Source organism: Equus caballus, chromosome 12 (genome assembly GCF_041296265.1).
Source record: "Equus caballus isolate H_3958 breed thoroughbred chromosome 12, TB-T2T, whole genome shotgun sequence".
Taxonomy (NCBI): domain Eukaryota; kingdom Metazoa; phylum Chordata; class Mammalia; order Perissodactyla; family Equidae; genus Equus; species Equus caballus.
In genome coordinates, this window is record NC_091695.1 from 34084187 (window position 1) to 34099282 (window position 15096).

General features: G+C 37.8%; 1 pseudogene; it reads right to left on the minus strand.

Annotated features, from left to right (window-relative positions):
- Positions 1–226: 226 nt before the first annotated feature.
- LOC138916522 (olfactory receptor 5A1-like) lies at positions 227–1863 on the minus strand (annotated as a pseudogene).
- Between the last annotated feature and the right edge of the window lie 13233 nt (positions 1864–15096).

Genomic DNA, 15096 nt, shown 5'->3' on the forward strand with positions numbered 1-15096 from the left:
TCTCAAAAGAAAGCTTTTCATCTACTTGGGTCTAACAAACTGATTCCCATGTTGATAACATTGCCTCAGACAGATCACTTGCTGGTGGAAGCTAAATATAATGGCAACAGAAATCAAGGAGTCAGGTTTTCACTTCTCTATACTTAGTCTTGTGACCTACAAAAGTTTACTTGAATGTTCTTACCACTGTTTTCCTTATTAGGGTAACACCTGCTCAAATATGTTCTTACTGAAGTAAATGTTTTGCCCTCTTTATCACCCTCTTGAGGGCCTCTTTAATCTCCTTATTCCTCAGACTATAGATAAGAGGGTTTAACATGGGGATAAAGATAACATAGAACACTGACAGAACCTTGTCTTGTTTCTCAGAGTGACCAGAGTTAGGATGCATGTACACTGAGAGGCCTGTTCCGTAGAAGATTGTCACAACTACCAAGTGGGAGGCACAGGTATTGAAGGCCTTGGCACTACCTTTTACGGAGGATATTTTCAGGATGGAAGCTGCAATGAAACTATAGGACAAGAGAATAACAAGAAAAGAACCGAACCCAATAAAAAAAGCTACCAGAAAAAGAATCATTTGGCTGATGAAGGGATTGGAGCAAGACAAGGATATGATGTGGGTTATGTCACAGAAGAAATTTGGAATGATATTGGGCCCACAGTAGTAGAGATGAAAGCAAGGGATTGTTTCCGCTAAGCTACTAAGGAAACCACTCCCACAGGCCCCAGCAACCATCTTCTGACAGAGGCCAGGAGCCATGACCGCTGAGTACTGCAGAGGCCTACCAATAGCAACATATCTGTCATAGGCCATGGCAGCCAAGAGACAGCACTCCGTCAGACACATCCAGGATGCAACAAACTACTGGGTGGCACAGGCAATGAATGAAATCATTTTTTCATCTTTTAGGAAGTCTGAAAGCATCCTTGGGCTGGTGGAAGAAGAATAGCAGATGTCTATAAATGACAGGAAACTGAGAAAGAAGTACATAGGTGTGTGCAGGTGGGAGTCCATCCTGATTAGGATGATGAGACCCAGGTTCCAGAGGAGGGCCACAAGGTAGATCCCTAGGAAGACTGGGAAGAAGATAAGTTGCAGCTCTTTTTCACCTGAGAGTCCCAGGAGAACAAACACGGCCACAGAAGTGTGATTTCTATTTTCTTCCATGGTCCTGCTTGTTGAGATCTGCTGAGAAAAAGTTGAAAGAAGGAAATGGATTCATTTTCAAAAAACTCAAAAAAATTGTTTTCATTTCTTCCCAGTCACACAGCTCACTAAATATACATCTTAAATCATCAGTGTTGAATTAATCTGTGTCTTTTATGTATATTCACCAAACTTAACTAAAAGTTTTCTTGCATAAATAGTCATTTTCTTTGGGGGCAAAACACAGTAAATGAACATGATTAGTACATTATCTCCTAAAATGTCTTAATTTCATGTTTTTCCCTTACAATTTTACAAATATATGAGAATTAGAAATAGAGTAAGGTAGGAAAATGCTGCCAGATCTCTATATTGTGAAACAGAAGGAGTATGATAAGTCCTGGCTCTGAATTTAATTCAGTGCTTGAAAAAGTCCCTGAATCATGCTGGACCTTATAGTTAAGTGATGACAAAGTAGGGGCTCTTTAAAATCTCCTTGGGAACTAATATTCAATTAATGTAATCAGGAAGGTGGACAATTCTGTAACTGCCTTTCTGCTCTCATAATGCCTCAAGAGACATAAGAATAATGCAATGATATGGTGGGAAGAGTCACATACCAAGAGGCAGTTTGGAAATAGATGTGACTTACACTTCTTAATGACGCTAAGAAGGCTCAGAGAAGTTAGATAAGACAAGGTTGTAAGGGTCATTATGCACCCATCATTGCAGATGAAGATTTTTATTTCCTCAAATCAGAGATACTTATAAGTTAAACTGTCTAGGATAGTGATTCTTGATCTTCTTCGGGTCAGTGATACTTATGAAAATGTTGGAAACTTTAGACACAGTATCCAGGACACTGCAACTACTTACCACCTTTACATGTGGTTTTATTGGATTCTCAATCACACTCCAGTCTATTCATGATTCCCAGGTAAAAGACTTCTACAAATAAAAGTGACTTGATCTCATGTAAGAGTTGAGATGTTTAGGAATGGATATGGAGATTAGGAAGCAGACGCAGGATTTCTGGAAGTTCTTTCTCTTTTCCTTATTGGAGCCAGTCCAGGGAAGGCAAGCACTAAGTCTTCAGGCCAAATGATAAACAGCCAAAAAAATATTTTTGCCTCAGGCACTGTATACCCTCTTCAAGATGCAATAGCAGTCATCTCTTCAGATAATTATTAGAACATCTCCCAACACATACACATTTTTATTCAGATGAACTCTAACTAGAAGGAAAATAATGGGAAGCTGTGAAAGGTAGAAAATAGATATCAAATATTGCCTGGGAGTTGTGTACATGGATAAAATTAGAAGTCTTGGAGATTTCACTGGAGAAAGGCTGTGACATTAATGGAATAAGCTATGTCTGTGAACTATAAACATGTGTCAACATTAGCCATCCATAATGTCTTCCTTCTCCAAAAACATTTCCTAACCTCCTAGTTCCAAAAATTATTGAAAAGAAAAAAAAATCCCCAAAGAAGCATAAGGCTGTAGACTGAGAAGTAATGTAGAAGTATGAATTTCCTAAGATCAAATCAGTCATTGTTTCATGGTGCACTGTTTTGAGAAAAATTCTGAAGGAATGAAGAGATTAATTAGAAAAGAAAATCAAGATATTTTCCATCAACATAGAAGAAGAAATGGGAGCAGATAGACTATGTATTTACCAACCTAGACGTAGATGTGGTTCTGTCCACAGAGAGACTGAATGGAGGGAGAGTTTTGTGAGGACAGAGCAAAAAATTGTATTCTTCATCATCATCACCATCACCATCTTAGCCAACAGTCATGACGACAAAAAGATTTATTGAGCAGTTACAATATGTGCTGTTCTTCTCCTTCTACTCATGGATAAATTCATAGCTTCCTGTAATGTCTACTCATTCAATATGGTAACCTTAAGCCTCACGTGCCGTCTACTAAACGCAGATAGTACAATGAAAATTGCCTCCATATTTGTATTATATTCCTCTGTAACCCCAATTAGAGGTGTGTTGAAACTTCTTCCTCTACCTCCCACATCACTGAAACATTCATTATTTGTATGTCTCTACTGTGTTCTGTTTAATTTTTACAGATCTATCTTCCAGTAAGTTCATTCTATTGTAAGTTGTGCGAATTGCCTAAGTCATCCATTGAACTTCAAATTTCAATCATAATATTTTATTTTCTCTCTAACGGATCTATTTTCTTCATTACGCAAATGGTCAGCTTTGATAGTCTCACTCTTTCATCACATTTTCCATAGCATCCTTTATTTAAACATTTTTAATTTACTTATTAAAATTATTATTTTCTAATAATAGAAATACATGGTTTTGCATGCATCATTCTATAGTTGGATGTTATTGCTGACTTTAGTTAAGGTGACCTGTTTATTTGTATCTTTAGTAATTTTTATATCTTTTTTTCCCTATGGATTGGCACCTGAGCTAACATCTGTTGCCAAGCTTCCTTTTGTTCTTCGTCTTCTTCTTCTCCCCACAGCACCCCCAGTACACAGCTGTATATTCTAGTTTTGAGCACCTCTGGTTGTGCTATGTGGGACACTGCCTTAGCATTGCTTGATGAGTAGTGCCATGACTGTGCCCAGGATCAGAACCAGTGAAACCCTGGGCAGCTGAAGTGGAGAGCATGAACTTAACCACTTGGCCATGGGGCAGGCCCCTGGCATCTTAAGTACATGTTTCTTTAAAATTTATCTGTGGGAATTCATAATGCTTGAGTTTAAAATCTGTTGTTCCAAAAATGATTTATGTCACTTGCCAGATGCTTTGAAGGCAACACCAACCCAGAATCCCTTTAAACAAAAAATTTTGACTTGGTGTTTTTGAGGTCATAATCATGATGATATTTACATGGCGTATTTCTATAAGTAGATGGATGAGAGTAAAATGATCCAAGAAAGGAGTGACATCAGCATTTTAGCAGAGAAAAACATTCTCTGATTTTGTTTTGCTTTTGTAACAATGAATTGGATATCCATCCACAAACAAAAGCGCCTTTGTGAGTTGGAGTATCCAGCACCATGCACCAAGAGGCACAGGAGGACTCTCACCCACCTGAAAATCCAATACTAAGCAGACAGACCTCAGAATCAGCAGGACTCAGCAAAATTGCCCCAACCTATCTTGGCCACAGTCAGGTAAAGCCTGGAGAGTGCTGAAGACGTGGGCAGACAACCATGAATGAGACAGACTTTGTCTCTCAGCAACGAAGCCCAGCCCTGCGAAGAAGGGATTCCAGCACCATAATGGAGCAGAAAAAACATGCGAGTTTGGTCACAGTGAAGACAATGAAAGGAGCTGTGCCAGCACTACCCCTCTCAAGGCACACTGTGCAAGATAAACTTTAGCAGTGGCGAACACTTCCACAGGGAAAAATAGCAGTGAGGGAGTACCCAGCTACCCCAGTAGTGCTAGTCGCAGCTGGAGAAACCCATTTCTCTCCAGAAGTACCTAGACTACTGGGAATGGTAGTACATGACAGGAGGGAGAAGGAAGATCAGGAAAGAAGCAGGTAAGAATATTAAAGGGCAATAATGTTACACAGTTCCTGCTGATTGCATTCAGGATTTCAGCAGAAAGTTTAAACATGAGCCTCCAGGAGTACCTTATGCAGGATCTCCTGACTGGATCCATCACAAATCCCAACCTCCCAGTGCTAAACCCACACTTCTCCCTACTCTACAACTGGCTTTTGTGCACATTTCCATGGGTAGCAGTGAGAGTAAATCTGGTAAACTGATTGCTCTCAGAAAAATAGACTTGAGTCTGTGTGTAAGAGAGAAACCAAAAACATCAGCTGTAGCGTCACATTCTGGAAAACAAAAAAGAGACTTCAGATAGCCAGCCTGGTGAGTAATAAGAACAGAAAAGACACATTAGCTTAAGAATTTTGTTACGAGAGAGAGGAAGAAGGGTGGAGCAGATTTACCCATACAAAGGAGAGAAAACCTCATATGTAACACTACCAATGACAGTATACCCTATCTGAAGTTAACTAGCAAGCTTTAAGGAGATGTCTGCTGCCTCAAATGCTTAAGCAGCAGTGCAAACTTACAAAAAACATGAAATATAAAGAAAACATGCCATCACTAAAGTTAACAATGATTCTCCAAGAATCAAGCTCCAAGGCACAGAATTTTGAGACCTATTTGATAAAGATTTTAAATAGCTCTTTTGAAAAAATTCAATGAACTGTAAGAAAACTCAGAAAACCAATTTATTGAGATCAGAAAAAAATGAACAAAATGAGATACTTACCAAAGGGTTAGCAATTATAAAAAGGAACACAACAGTAATTCTGCAGCCGAAGAATTCAGTGAATAAAATGAAAACTGCAATAGTGAGCATTTGTGGTAGAGTGGAGCAAATGGAAGACAGATAAGTTATGCTAGAGGACCGAAAATTTGAAATAACCCAGTCAGGGCAGAGGAAAAAAAAAGAATGAAAAAGTGCAAAGAAAGCCTACATGATCTATGAGATTCCATCAAAACAAAATTAGGATAATTGGGGTTGAGAAAGAGAAAAGAAACAGAAGGGGGTAGAAAATTAATTAAATAATTCCAAAAACCTCTAAAACATGGGGAGACACTGGGCATCCAGTTCATGAAGCTAACAGGTTAACCTATTATCTCACGTCAAAAGACCTTCATCAAGACACTTTGTAATAAAACTGTGAAAAATCAAACATAGAGAATCCTAAAAACAATAAGAGAAAAACATTGTAACCTACAAAGGAACCCCCATTAAGCTATCAGTAGTTTACTCAGCAGACACCCTATTGGCCAGGAGAGAGTGGAATGACATATTCAGAGTTGAAAGAAAAAATTGCCAGCCAAAAATACTCTATCCAGCAAAGTTATACTTAAGATATGAAAGAGAAAAAAAGACTTCCCCAGAAACAAAAAAGCTGAGATTGTTCATCACTATTGCACCTGTCTTGCAAAAAAACGCTGAAAGGATTTTTTCAAGGTGAAATAAAAAAGACATTAATCAGTGTCACAAAAACATATGAAAGTATACAAAACAATGATAATATAAATATATAGCCAGATTATAAAACTCTAATTCTGTAAAAGGATGGTATGTTGACCACTTCACTATAGTATAAAGCTTAAAAGTGTATTAAAAATAATTATAACTACTATAATTTTTAAAGAATACTCAATATAAAAGGAGGTAAACAATGGTATGAAATAATATAAAAGGGGCTCCCTGGTGGCACAGCAGTTAAGTTCGCACGTTCTGCTTCTTGGCGGCCCGGGGTTCGCCAGTTCGGATCCCAGGTGTGGACATGGCACTGCTTGTCAAGCCATGCTGTGGTAGACGTCCCACATATAAAGTAGAGGAAGATGGGCACGGATGTTAGCTCAGGGCCAGGTGTCCTCAGCAAAAAGAGGAGGACTGGCAGTAGTTAGCTTAGGGCTAATCTTCCTCAAAAAAAAGAGAGAAAAAAAGGGGGGGGGATTAAAATGCTACAGCTTTTGTAGACAATCGAAGTTAAGTTGCCATCAACTTAAAATGGACTGCTTTCTCTATGAGATTTTTATATAAGCCTCATGGTAACCACAAAGCAAAAACCTAGAGTACATTCACAAAAGACAAAGAAAGAAGTAACAGCATACAACCACGAAAAATCACTAATGTACAAACGTAGGCAGAAACAGGGGAAAAATAAACAGTGGAAATATAAAACATCCAGAAAGCAATTAATAATAGGACATTAGTAAGTCCTTACATATCAATAGTCTATCTAAATGTAAATGGATTGAATTCACCAATCAAAAGGCAGACTACTGGATAGATAAAAGAATAAGACTCAGGGTCAGCCCTGTGGCAGAGTGGTCAAATTTGCGCACCCTGCTATGGCGGCCCAGGGTTTCACTGGTTCGGATCCTGGGTGTGGACATGGGACCGCTCATCAGGCCATGTTGAGGCGGTGTCCCACATGCCGCAACTAGAAGGACCTGTAACTAAGATATACAACTATGTACCGGGGGGATTTTGGGAGATAAAGCAGAAAACAACAACAACAACAACAACAACAAAGAATAAGATTCAACTATATGCTGCCAACAAGAGAAACACTACAGCTTTAAGACACACATAGGCTCAAAGTGAAGGGATGTAAAAAGATATTCCACACAAGGGGAAACCAAAAGAAAGCAGAAATAGCTATATTTATATCAGACAAAATAGACTTAAAGCCAAATATAGAAACAAGAGACAAAGAAGGTCATTATATAATGATAAAGGGGTCAATTCATCAAGAATACATAATAAACATAAACCTATATTCACCCAAAAGAGAGCACATAAATATATTAAGCAAATACAAATCTAAAGGGAGAAATAGACAACAACACAATAATAGTAGAGGGCTTTAGTACTCCACTTTCAAGAATAGATCATCCAGACAGAAAATCAAAAAAGAAATGTTTGAGGTGAGCCCTGGTGGTTGTTTGGTGTGCTCTGCTTTGGTGGCCTGGCTATGGTTCCCAGGCATGGACAGATCTACACACCACTCCATCTGTCAGTGGCCATCTGTTGTGACAGCCCATATACAAAAAAGAGGATGATTGGCAACAGATTTAGCTCAGGGCGATTCTTCCTCAGCAAAAACCGGGAAACATTGGACTTGAATCACATTAGAACAAATGGACTTAGACATTTATGGAACACATTATTCAATAGCAGCAGAATACACATTCTCCTGAAGTGCACACAGAATATCTCTAGGGTAGATCATATGACAGGACACAAAACACGTGGTGGGAAATTTAAGATTGAAATCATACCACGTATCTTTTCTGAAAAGATTGGTGTGAAACTAGAAATTCACAAGAAGAAAGCTGGAAAATCTACAAATATGTGAAAACTAAACACGCTTCTGACCAACAAATGGGTCAAATGAGAAATCAACAGAGAAATCAAAAGAGAAATCAAAAATATCTTGAAATAAATGAAAATGGAAACATAACCCACCAAAATCAGTGGGATGCTACAAAAGCAGTTCTGACAGCGAAGTTTATAGCAATAAATGCATGGGTTAAGAAAATAGAAGACTCTCAATAACAACCCAAATTTACACCTCAAGGAAATAGAAAATAAGAAAAAAATAAGCCTAAAGTAAGTATAAGCAAATAAATTACAAAAATTAGAGTGGAAATATGAAAAAGAGACTATAAAAACAATGGAAAAAATCAACAAAGTTAAGAGCTGGCTTTCAAAAAGATGAACAAAGTTGACAAACCCTTAGTGAGACTAAGAAAAAAAGACAGAATACTCAAATATGTACAATCAGAAATGAAAGAAGTGACATTGCATGTGATATTACAGAAATATATAAGATCATGAGACTACCATGAACAATTATATGCCAACTAATTGAATAGCCTAGAAAAAATAAGTAATTTCCTAGAAAGATACATCCTACTAAGACTGAATCAGGAAAAAGTAGAAAATCTGAATACAACAATAGTGATTAAGAAAATTGAATCAGTAATGAAAAACCTAATACTGACAACCCCAGAACCAGATAACTTCTCTGGCAAATTCTACCAAATATTTAAAGTAGAATTAGTTCCAATCCTTCTCAAACTCTTCCAAAAAGTTGAACCAGAAGAAAAGCTTGCAATCATATTTTATGACACCAGCATAACTCTGATACCAAAGTCAGATAAGGACACCACAAGAAAAGAAAACTATGGACCAATATCCATCATGAATATAGATGCAAAAATTCCCAATGAAATATTAGTAAACTGAATTCAACAACATAGTAAAAGGATTACACCACTTGACCAACTAGGATTTATCCCTGGGATGGAAGGATGCTTCAACATGCACAAATTAGTAAATGTGATACACCATATTAATAGAATGAAAGATTAAATTCATATTATCATTTCAATAGATGAAAAGAAAGTATAGGACAAAATAGAACGTTCCTTTCATGATTGAAACCCCAAAAAATAGGATGTGGAAGGAACATACCTCAACATAATAAAGGCCACATAAACAAATCCATGGCTAACATTATATTCAGTGGTGAATAACTGAAAGCTTTCCTCTAACATCAGGAACAAGACAAGGATACTCACTCTCACCACCCTCATTCAACGTAGAACTGATAGTCTTAACTAATACTATGAAGCAATATAAGGAAATAGTAGACATCCAAATTGGGAAGGAAGAAGTAAAATTGTCATTATTTGCAGAGTGCGCGAACTTATATATAGAAAAATCCTAAAGACTCAACCGAAACACTGTTGGAAGTAATCAATGAATTCAATAAAGTTGTAGGATATAAAATCAGCATTCAGAAATCAGTTGTTATCCATGAGCATGTAATAGCTTTCCATTTCTTTGTGGCTTCATCAATTTTTTTCAAAAATATCTTATAGTTTTCACTGTGCAGGTCTTCCACTTCCTCAGTTAAATTTATTTCTAGGTATGTTTTTGTTTTGTTGCAATTGTAAATGAGATTTTATTTTTGATTTTTCTCTCTGCAAGTTTATTGTTAGTGTATAGAAATGCAACTGAATTTTTATGTTGCTTTTGTACTCTTCAACTTCGCTGTACTCGTTTTTCATTTCTAATACTTTTTTGATGGATTCTTTAGGGTCTTCTGTTGTAAAATCATGTCACTGCAAACGGTGACAGTTTTACTCTTTCCTTTCCAATTTGGATACCTTTTATTTCCTTTTCTTCCTTAATTGCTCTGGTTAAAACTTCCAACATTATATTGGATAAAAGTGCCTAGAGTGAGCATCCTTAGAAAAGCATGTTTTGATCTTAGTTAAATCCCCCAAAATTGAGCAAATTATTATTTTTTATTCAGTGCTCAATTATTCACTTCTACAGTGTGTTTGGCTTTATAGACATTGTCGCATTAGATGCTAGATAATCCTATTATCCAAATTTTGCAGGTGAAAACAGAATTTAACAGTGGGATAACATCATTGAGAAATTGCAGAGCTAGAACTCAAAATCCACCCCTCACCCCAGAGTAATGCTGACATTTTAGATTAGAGATGATTATTTCCACTGAAGTTTAGAGAATTTGAGTAAAGAGAAAGGATCTGAGGAAGGGTGTAGAAGTAAGAGAGGGAGGAGCTAAAAATGAGAGCGACTGAGGACCACAAACCTTGTTCCACTTAGATCTTATTGGGAGAATTACATGGATATTGAGAAAGCACAGACCACTGTTTTCTATAAAGCAAACCCTCTCACCTTCCTCCAGACCCTCCAGGAAGAAACAGTTCTTGCCAAAGGTTGAAATTGCTTAGCTCTTTTTCAAAGGAATTTTCCGAGTGTTCTTATTGCACTCCAAGATGGATGCTTTTGGCCATGAAATTGGCTGTCTGCTCACAGCCAGACAGATGGCCACAACTAGGGCCACAACTAGGGATCCTCAGGCAGAGCTGAAAGGAGAAAGAACAATTAGAGGGAGAAAATTCTCCAGATACTTGTTCTCTGGTGTCACGGTTGTCGTGGAGTTTTTTCCCTGATAATTTCATGCCTCAATTTACCATGTCCCTTCTGATTCAATTCCCCACTTCCCTATGATCCTATTACTACCGCATAATTATAGCTTTTCTTATAACAAACTTAGAGTCATTTGAGCTGGAAAAGACCTAGAGATCTTCTAGTTCAATGCCATCGTTTTCAAGTGAGGAACTTGAAGCCAGAGGAGCTAAGAGATGTGCCAAAGATGACACAGCTTGCTGGTAGTATAGCTTGATAACAATAAATTAGACTTGTGGACACTTCAATGTTTACAAAGCACTTTCATTTTAGATATATGCATACATGCATTTTCTCAACTGCCTGATCAGAATCAATAATCACAGCAGCCCTGTGAGGCACACATGGCATGATTTCCTACGGGGCAGGGCCACAGCCTCTGGGTTCTGGCACTGGCATGTGTGCCAGTGATCTGCTCTGAAACCTTGGATGAGGGTAACCTGTCCCTGCCAGGAAAATTCACACCTGGATGTTGCCCCAGTGCAAGAATGACCGGCAATATAATAATTTCCAAAAAAATTTGTCTTTAATTTTTACATACCAAATTTTACAGATTATTTTATTTTACTGAAATACAAATAAATGCTTCACAATTAAAAGTAAATAAAAGAAATAAAGAAAATCAATGAGGAAAAAACTATCTGTGAGGCTTCCTAGGTTCTTGTCATTTCTCTACATATAGTATTTATCAGAACCTAAATTCTCAAAACATAGGGTTTTAGATATCTTGGTCTCATCAAGGACAAAGGCCATTTAAAGTGAATTCAGTGTTGGTGACACTGCCCCAAAAGATCACTTGGTGGTGACAGCTAAACATAATGGCACCAGGAATCAAGGAGCCAGGTTTTCACTTCTCTCTACCTAGTGATCTTGTGACCTACAAAAAGTCACATACATATTCTGTTCCTTGTCACCCTACAGGGAAAAGAACTCCTGCACAAATATTGTTCATACTGAGGTAAAAGTGTTAGCCTTTTTACCACCCTCTTAAGCACCTGTTTGATTTCCTTGTTCCTCATACTATAAATAAGAGGGTTTAACATGAGGATAAAGGTAACACAGAACACTGACAGCACCTTGTCCAGCTTCTAGAAGTGGCTAGAGCTTGGAGAGGCTTGTGCCATAATAGATTGTCACAGCTGCCAGGTGGGAGGCACAGGCTTTGAAGGCCCTGGCTCTGCCTCTGATAGAAGATATTTTCAGGATGAAAGCTGCGATGAATCCATACGATAAGATGATAAGTAGGAGAGAATTGAACTCAATGAAAATACATACCAGAAATAGAATCATTTAGCTTATGAAGGGTTTGGAGCAAGACAAGTTAATAATCTGGAGTGTGTCACAGAAGAAATTTGGAATAATATTGGGCCCACAGTAGTAGAGAAGAATTCAAGTAATTGTTTGAAATAGCTACCAAGGACATGACTCCCATAGACCCCAGCAGCTATCTTCCCACAGACACCAGGAGCCATGATGGCTGGGTACTGCAGAGGCCTACCAATAGCAACATATGTTATAGGCCACAGCAGCCAAGAGGCAGTACTCAGTCTTTTCCACCCAGGACCCAGCAAAATACTGGGTGGTACAGCCAATGAATGAAATTGTTTTTCCAACCTTTAAGAAGTTTGTTTTTTTTTGTTGTTTTTTTGATAATTTGTTTATCTCTATTTGTGGTCATCGCTTTCCCACTTAAATAAGTCCCTTTAGCATTTCTTGTAGAACTGGTTTCTTGGTGATAAACTCCTTTAATTTATGCTCGTCTGGGAAGCTCTTTATCTCTCCTTCCATTCTGAATGACAACCTTGATGGATAGAGTATTTTTGGCTGTAGATTTTTTCCTTTTAGCAATTTAAATACATCGTGCCTTCTCTTCTCGCCTGTAGGGTCTCGGCTGAGAAGTCTGCAGACAGCCTTATGGGCTTTCCTTTGTATGTCACTTCTGGCCTTTCTCTTGCTGCTTTTAGGATTCTCTCTTTATCTTTAATTTTGGACATTTAAAAGAACTTGAAAACACAAAGGCATGAAGAGACATGAACCCCTATGTTCATTGCAGCATTATACACAATAGCCAAGACTTGGAAGTGACCTAGGTGCCCATCAAGGGGCAAAAGGATAAAGAATATGTGGTATTTATACACAATGGAGTACTACTCAGCCATAAGAAATGATGAAATCTGGCCATTTGTGATAACATGGATGGTCCTTGAGGGCACTATGCTGAGTGAAATTAGTCAGAGGGAGAAAGTCAAATACCGTATGATCTCACTCATAAGTAGAAGATAAAAACAATGACAAACACATAGCAATGGAGATTAGATTGGTAGTTACCATGGGGAAGGGGGGGAGGGCAAAAGGGGTGACTAGGCTCAGATGTGAGGGGATGGACTATAATTAATTTCTGGGTGGTGAACATGATGTAATCTACACAGAATTCAAAATATATTACTATGTACATCCGAAAGCTATATAATGTTATAATCCAATGTTACTGCAATTAAAAAAAAAGAAGTCTGAAAACATCCTTGGGTAGGTGGAAGAATAGCAAATGTCTATAAATGACAGGAAACTGAGAAAATGTACATAGGTGCATGCAGGTGTGAGTCCATCTTGATTAGGATGATGACACCCAGATTCCAGATTAGGGTCACAAGATAGATACCTAGAAAGATTGGGAAGAGGACAAGCTGCACCTCTTTTTCATCTTAGAGTCCCAGAAGAACAAACATGACCACAGATGAGTGATTTCTATCTGCTTACATGGACTTGCTTGATATCATCTGCTGAGAAAAAGATGAGATAAGGAAATGTTTTCATCCTCAAAAAACACAAAGAAATACTCTTCATTTTTCCAGGAAAGCAGGTGACTAGATATACAACCTTGAATCATAAAGTTGAGCTAACCTTGTGTAATCTCTGCATATGTCCATGTATAATCACCAACCTTAATAGAAAACTTCTTTTGGATAAATACTATCATTCTCTCTTTGGGCTCAAAGGAGAGTAATGGACATCATTTGTACACTGTCTCCTAAAATGTCTGAATTTCATGTTTTTCCATTTCATATTTAAGTAGTATATGAAAATTGGAAATAGCCTAAATTAAGAAAATACTGTCATCACTCTATATGGTGAAACAGAATGATTCTGCTCAGGAATCACTCTAATATTAACTCAATGCCTCAAGAAGCCCCTGAATCATCCTGGGCCTCATATGTCAAAGGAGGATGATGGAGTAGATGCTCTTTAAAATTTCCTTGGGAATTAATATTCAAATAATCTATAATTAGGGAAGGTGGACAATTCCATAACTGTCTTTCTGCTTTCATAACTCTTGGAGAGATATAAGAATAGTGCAATGGGTTGGTGGGTATAGACACAAACCAAGAAGCACGTTGGAAATGGATGTGACTTAACCAACTTTTGACTCTAGGAAGGCTTCTGAGAAGTTAGACACGACAACGCTGTAAGAGCCATTATGCTCCCTTTCTTGCAAGTGCCAATTTTTCTTTCTGTGAATCAGAGATATTCATGAGTCAAAGTGTCTAGGACAATGATTCTTGATATTCTTTGGGTCATGGATACTTTTGAAAATCTATTGGAAACTCTTGACCCTCTACCCTGCAAACAGCCACCACTTCCACTGTCGCGTGTGGTTTTATTAGATTCTCAATCACCCTTGATTCTATTCACAGTTCCTAGGTTCATGGCTTCTCCTACATAGTAAAATGACTTGAACTCAAGTAGGAGTTTGGATGTTTAGGCAATGGACATGGGGATTAAGAGACTCAGGCGGGATTTCTGGAAGTTCTTTCTGTTTTCTCATTGAAGCCAGTCTAGGGAAGGTAAACACTAAGTGTTCAGGCCAAATGGTAAATAACAAAACCAATATTTTTCATTGGGCACTGTTTGCCCCCTTCGAGATGCTATAGCTGGCATCTCTCCAGATGGTCATTAGAACACCTCCCACCACAAACACATTTTTGTTCAGATGAACTCAAACGACAAAGAAAATCATGGGAAGCTGTGAAAGCTAGAAAATAGATGTCAAATGTAGTGTGAGAGTTGTGTATACAGGTAAATGTAGAAGTCTTGGAGATTTCCCTTAAAACGGGCTGTGCAATTAATGAAGTAACTTATGTCTATGTCTATGCACTATAAATATTTGTCAGCATTAGCCGACAAGAATATTTTCCTTATTTCTAACCATTTCCCAGTCTCCTAGTTCCAAAAATGAGTGCAAAGAGAAAATTCCCATAGAAGCATAAGGTAAGTCTGAGAAATAAGTTAAAAGGGATCATTTCCCAAAATCTGATCACTCATTGCTTCATGGTGCACTGTTTTGAGAAGAATTCTGAAGTAAGGAAGAGATTCATTAGAAAATAAATTCAAGATGTCTGCCAT